The sequence below is a fragment of the Bubalus bubalis genome, chromosome 15 (assembly GCF_019923935.1).
Source record: "Bubalus bubalis isolate 160015118507 breed Murrah chromosome 15, NDDB_SH_1, whole genome shotgun sequence".
Classification (NCBI taxonomy): Eukaryota; Metazoa; Chordata; class Mammalia; order Artiodactyla; family Bovidae; genus Bubalus; species Bubalus bubalis.
The window spans coordinates 7,205-14,293 of NC_059171.1; the positions used below are offsets into that span (position 1 = coordinate 7,205).

Here is a 7,089-nt window from a genome sequence, read left to right on the forward strand (position 1 = left end):
TGTCGCTGTTTCCATTGTTTCCCCATCTATTTGCCATGAAGTAATGGGACTGGATGCCATGATCTTAGGTTTTTTAATACTGAGTTTTAAGCCAGCTTTTTCACTCTCCTCTTTCACTTTCATCAAGAGGCTGTTTAGTTCTTCTTTGCTTTCTGCCATGAGGGTGGTGTCATCTGCATATCTGAGGTTATTGATATTTCTCCCGGCAATTTTGATTCCAGCTTGTGCTTCATCCAGCCCGGCATTTTGCATGATGTATCTACATATAAGTTAAATAAGCAGAGTGACATTATATAGCCTTGATGTACTCCATTCCCAATTTGGAACCAGTCCATTGTTTCATGTCTGGTTCTAACTGCTGTTTCTTGACCTGCATACAGATTTCTCAGGAGGCAGGTCAAGTGGTCTGGTATTCCCATCTCTTGAAGAATTGTCCACAGTCTGTGTGATCCACACAGTCAAAGGCTTTGGGGTAATCAATAAAGCAAAAGTAGATGTTTTTCTGCCACTCTCTTTTTCGATGATCCAATTGATGCTGGCAAATTCGAAAGCATTTATTAATGTTTTATATTAGGCTAAACTAAGGTATTATTCTTTCCCTCTCTGGTCTCAAAAGGAGCCAAGTGATCATGTTGTATCACACAAAAAGTGGACAAGAGGGATTTCCCTGGTGGTCCAGTAGTTAAGACCAAGCTCTCAGTGCAGGGGGCCCAAGTTCTATCCCTGGCCAGGGAATTAGAGCCCACATGCCAGGCCTAGAGTTTTCATGTAGCAGCTAAGATCTGGTACAGTCAAATAAATAAAAATAAATATTTTAAAAAATAAAAAGAAAGTGGGCAAGATCCCCACAATGAATATACAATATCAACTGAAAAAAAGATCTGCTCTAGCCCAATATCCACATTACATGCACAGAAAACATTACTTGAGTTTCCTTTAGAAGGGATAGGTTTACTTTTAAGAATATATGTTGGAAGCTGGAGTAAGGAGCATGTATACTAAAACTGGAACAATATACAGAAGATTAGCAAAGCCTCTGAGCAAGGATGACAGGCACATATGTGAGGTGTTCCACATTTGTACAATCTGCAAAAGAATATATATTTGGTGGCTCAGTCCACTTCAGTTGCTCAGTTGTATCTGACTCTCTGCATCCCCATGGACTGCAGCACGCCAGGCTTCCCTGTCCATCACCAACTCCTGGAACTTAATCAAACTCATGTCCATTGAGTCGGGGATTCCATCCAACCATCTATTCTCCTGTCGTCCCCTTCTCTTCCCACCTTCAATCTTTCCCAGCATGAGGGTCTTTTCCAATGAGTCAGTTCTTGGCAACAGGTAGCCAAAGTATTGGAATTTCAGCTTCAGCATCAGTCCTTCCATTGAATATTCAGGACTAATTTCCTTCAGGGTTGACTGGTTTGAACTCTTTGCATCCAAGGAACTCTCAAGACTCTTCTCCAACACCACAGTTCAAAAGCATCAATTCTTCAATGCTCAGCTTTCTTTATAGTCCTACTCTCACATTCATGCATGACTACTACAGAAAACCATAGCTTTGACTAGAAGGACCTTTGTTGGCAAAGTAATGTCTCTGTTTTTTAATATGTTGTCTAGGTTGGTCATAGCTTTTCTTCCAAGGAGCAAGCATCTTTTGATTTAATGACTGCAGTCACCATCTGCAGTGATTCTGGAGCCCAAAAAAATAAAGTCTGTCATTGTGTGGCTCAGCTGGTAAAGAATCCGCCTGCAATGCGGGAGACCTAGGTTTGATCCCTGGGTTGGGAAGATTCCCCTGGAGGAGAGCATGTCAATCCACTCCAGTATTCTTGCCTGGAAAATCCCCATGGACAGAGGTGCCTAGCAGGTTACAGTCCATGGGGTCACAAATAGTTGGTCACAACTGAGCCACTAAGCACACAAATGCGCACACACGCACACACCCACGCGCGCACGCGCACACACACACACACACACACATGCACACATATATATATGAAGTAAAGTGTTAGTCGTTTAGTTCTGTTTGACCCTGCGACCTCATGGACCGTAGCCTGCCAGACTCCTCTGTCCATGAAATTCTCCAGGCAGGAATACTGGAGTGAGTTGCCATCCTTCTCCAGTGCTCAGGTAGGGGAAATCAGAATCAGACACCTCCAGTCTAAGTGAGCCCCTCCTCCCCCGCCCTGGGATGTTCATTTCAGAGTGTTCCTCTCCTTTGTAAAGCACTTCTGATGGCCAGATTGTGAGCCGTTCAGGTGCCATTGCTCTTCTAATCTTACCTTATCTAATGTGCACCCCAAAGATCCTTCTTTCAGGATAGAGGAAATATTTCCTATTTCTGCAAGCTTTATAACAACAAAACACAAAATACGCAGACAAATTCTAACCGAAACGGCACAAACAGAATCCAGCATCGATGCATACAAGACGAACCGATTCTCCGGTAGGGTAAAAAAAACATTAAATAATTCCAACTAGGCTACCGACCCCCACAAGAGCTGGCTCCCAGACCTAAGTTTAGGTCTACCTGTATTCCAGGGAACAGAAACGGAACAAAACAAAACCCAGATCCTCATTTCATCATGCATTACCACATATCGCCATTAGATGGCAGCAGTGTAAAAAATAACCGTGTAATCCAGGCTGCGTTTTGTTTGTTTTTAGGGCAGAGCAGGGCTGCAAAAATCCCATGGACGGAGGGGCCTGGAGGGCTGCAGTCCATGGGGCCGCTAGGAGTCGGACACGACTGAGCGACTTCACTTTATTTTTTCACTTTCATACATTGGAGAAGGAACTGGCAACCTACTCCAGTGTTCTTGCCTGGAGAATCCCAGGGATGGGGGAGCCTGGTGGGCTGCCGTCTATGGGGTCGCACAGAGTCTGACACGACTGAAAGGACTTAGCAGCAGCAGCAGCAGCAGCAGGGCTGCACTTGGGAAAGGAAGGCGGTTTACACAGTGGAAGATGAGTAAGTACTGTGAAAGAGTCTTTCAATAGCTTAAAGGTTCATTTCCCTCAATGGTTCCCTATCTGATGGCCACTTGGAGAAACTGCCTCTGGGTGTTCAGCAAGTGGGAAAGAAGAACAATAGAACAATATCCCCTGAAGAACAGGACACTGTCTGTGCTCCTCCTTGCTGTATCGCAAGCCTATTAAAGTGATGTTCTGAGTTTACTCACTCAGTCGTGTCCAGCTCTTTTCGAACCCCTGGACTGTAGCCTGCCCAGCTCTTTAGTGCATGGGATTCTCCAGGCAAGAGTACTGGAGTGGGCTGCCATTGCCTCCTCCAAGGGATCTTCTCCACCCAGGGATGGAACCCACGTCTCCTGTCTCTCCTGTATTGGCAGGCAGATTCTTTACCACTGCACCACCTGGGAAGCCCTTAATTTAAGTGATATCAGAGGTATAAAAATCATATTGCAGCAGCTATGGTCTTGCAGGTCATCATGCCTCTGATTTAAGATGAGGCAAGTATTTTAGGCAAGGCAAGGGTATAAAGTTTCACCTGAGCAACACCGAGCCGGACTTACATGCGCTCTCTTTGCGTGGTGCCAAGGGCGATGGCCAAGAGAAGAGAGACATTTTTCAAAAGTATAACACTGAAACTAATAAAACTCAGGCCCCTTTAAAGAACTAAAACAGCCAGTGTAAGAAAAGAAAAACTGATTTATCTAAAAGAGCAAAATTGGTAACTGCGACTTCACTGAGCCGAGTCTTAGTCAGCGTTCAGCTCTAATCACAATCCTGAGCGAGAAAGAAGCATGCAGACTGAGCCTCTGCAGAAGCAAGGACACATCCCTGGCTGCAGATACCCACGGTGTCTGTGGCCTTGGGTTGAGCTCTCAGGGCATTGGCTGTGCTGGGTGCTTGAATTATCACCTCACCTGATTCCGCCAAGGACACCATCTTATCACCCTCCTTTCACAGTAGAGGAAGCCAAGGCTAACAGACTCAGGGCCCCACAGCTACTAAGGAGGGAGGTGGAGAAATGCCAGGTCCGAGACCAAGACTCTCTCCCCCGCCAGAGCAGGGTGTGGCCGAGCAGGAGAGACAGCGCCACCTGCTGAGGGCTCTGCGCTCAGCCCAGGCACCTGTCCCTCTCTGCCGGTGCAGGCCCGTGCAGTTCCCATGCAGGCCCCTGCAGTTCAGTGGCGGGGAGAATCAAAAGAGTGGGAGCTGAGGAGACGTGGATCCTACCCTCCGCCAAACCCCCAAGTCTGCCGCTGCATTCTGCCTCCATCCACGGTCGTGAGCAGCTCACATCTGCGTTTACCGGGGAGGCAGCCTTTTCTGTGCTACAGCCTTGTCACTTGCAAAAAACTGCCTGCTGTTTGTTTGTTTGTTTGGGAGGTGCGTAGTTGTTGACAATGTTGTGTTAGTTTCTGCCGTACAACAACGTGAGTCAGCTGTAGGTACACATAGCCTCTCTCGGCCCTCCCTCTCACCCACCCCGCATCTCACCCATCTAAGTCACCACGGAGCACCAAGCTGAATCAGGAGAAAAATATCATATATTAACGCATATATGTGGAATCTGCTATTTGTTTTGTTTTGAGCATCACATACCTGCTGCTGCTGCGTCGCTTTAGTCATGTCCGACTCTGTGCGACCCCATAGAGGGCAGCCCACCAGGCTCCCCCGTCCCTGGGATTCTCCAGGCAAGAACACTGGAGTGGGTTGCCAGTTCCTTCTCCAGTGCATGAAAGTGAAAAGTGAAAGTGAAGTCGCTCAGTCGTGTCCGCCTCCAGCGACCCCATGGTCTGCAGCCTACCAGGCTCCTCCATCCATGGGATTTTCTAGGCAAAAGTACTGGAGTGGGGTGCCATTGCCTTCTCCATCACAAGCCTACTTCCATCGTAAAATTCCTCAAAGGTCTTCAATTAATGGTTTTGTCAGATATTGATGACTGGAATGGAGTCACCAGAATGGAGGGAATTTTTTTTATCCAGCTTTGTTGAGATTTCATTGGCATACAACGTCGTGTAAATTTAAGGTGTATGCCTGTTGACTTAACACATTTGTATGAACCCCCACCCCCTTGGCAACCACAAGCCTGTTCTCTGTGTCTGTGAGTCTGTATGTTTTGTAAAAACGTCTATTTGTGTAAGAGATCTTATACTTCTTTCTGTCCTTAGAATATATCTCCCTGGGGATGTACGGTCTAAACATGTGTTTCAAAATCCTTTGCTATAGTTCTTGACATTGATATGCCAGAGAATTGATATAAAGTTAGGTTCATTTTTTTCAGTTTATTTTAAAGTTTTCGGACTTGTGTGTTGGTGTGCTTTTCTCTTTGCTTTTACTTAGGTGAAATATTTACATGATTTCAAAGTCAAAGAACAAATTGTTTCATAAAGAAATCTATATCCCTTTCATATCCCCTACTTCCTTGTTCCCTCCATCCCATTTTTTAATTAATGTTTGGTTTATCCAGCTACAGAAATTATACATAAGTGTGTATTTACTATGTCTTCTCCTTTCTTATCTAAACTACAACATTGTGCAAATTCCATGATGCATTTTGTTTTTGTTACTTCAAAATATGCCCCAGCCCACTATACACTGGGGTGTAGAGGGCTTCCTGGTTCCCTTTCACAGATGCAAAATATGGCATTGCATGGCTACTCCAAGCTTCATTTGCCTCCCTTTGATAGACATCCAGGTCATGTCTAGCCTTTTGCTAGTTAGTTCTCTCCGTTTATCTTATTTTGCCCTTCCAAGAATCCAGTTGCTTTGCCTTCTGTGAGTGTGCTCAGTCTGTCAGTTTGTGTCCAACTCTTTGTGACCCCATGAACTGAATCCCACCAGGTTCCTCTGTCCATGGGATTTCCTAGGCAAGAATCCTCCTCCAGGGGATCTTCCCAACCCAGGGATCAAATCTGTGTCTCTGGTGTCTCCTGCACTGGCAGGTGGATTCTTTACCACTGTGCCTCCTGAGAAGCCCCGTGCTTTGGCTTAGTCTTATTTTATAGAAGAGCAAACGATTGCTTAAGCAGTTAAGGATTTGACCAAAGTCACAAGAGTTAAGTGGGGAAGAGCAGACCAAGGATTCTCCTGCTTCATAATTTCTGCTCTTTGCTCAAATCTATATAATTCATACTGTGGTGTAAATAGCTATTAACACCTTTATTTTAGAGTTGAGGAGGGTGGAGAGGAGAAAACACGTGCTTTGCGGTAGATTGTGGAGGAAAATTTAGCCTTAAGTTCAAGGCTGGAATGTCAGGTCTCAGCCAGCCCGTGGGAGGAGCATCTAAGCTAACAGCTGGCCTTTCTGGCATTGTCCCCAGTCAAAGGAATGCCCGACATTCACAAGCAGGTGGGTCTATTTTTGGCAGAAGGACCTTCTCAGTGTGCCTGCTGGAATCACATCATGTCCCCTTCTATCACAGTGCACTTTGCTCTCCGGGTAAATCCACTCAAGACGCCCTTTAAAGGATATAAAACAATCCCTTCTCGACTCTTCCCTCACCCAGGATTGCTCCCTGCCTTTGTCTTCTTTCTTACTCTGCAGACCAGTGCGGGGGGAGGCAGGGGGGAAGCTACATGTACTAAACCACACAGAGCAAGCACCGCTCTGATAAGTAAACATCATTTTCCAGTCTTCTTATGGGAGAGATTAAGCTGATATTTACAGAAAGCCTTAAGACTTTGACCAGAATCCTTCACTAATTTTCCCTTTTCCCATCACTCTTTTTTTTAGGGGCGGTGTCAGTTCTGAAGTAACATGAGTTCCTATCACTATGTGATTTTAAAATGAGCATCTCAAGGAAGCACCTCATCTCAGAGTATGTTTAGCCCAATCTCCTCCACACGCTCCCCTCCAAAGTAACCATGTTTAGAATAAAGTATGGACCCCACTGTAAGACTGGGGGCCTAGCAGCTTTTCAGCTTCAAGACACAAATCATGTTGACCGCACAGTCCCGACCAGGGCGCAGCAGCCACCGCATTTTACAGAGCTTTTAAAACGGGTTACACAAAGGCGCTGTCAGTTCTCCTGGGTCAGAACACGCCGTCCCCCACGTCACCTTGTTGATAAAGGCTGCACTGTGCCACTGCTGCCCTTCTGAAACCAAATGCACTGGACG

General features: G+C 45.9%; 1 non-coding gene across 1 annotated transcript; it reads left to right on the forward strand.

Moving 5' to 3' along the window:
* The first annotated feature begins 974 nt into the window (after window positions 1-974).
* Window positions 975-1,081, forward strand: LOC123329540. Its single transcript, XR_006545140.1, has one exon. It is a non-coding gene; the product is annotated as a U6 spliceosomal RNA (small nuclear RNA).
* Window positions 1,082-7,089: the final 6,008 nt, after the last annotated feature.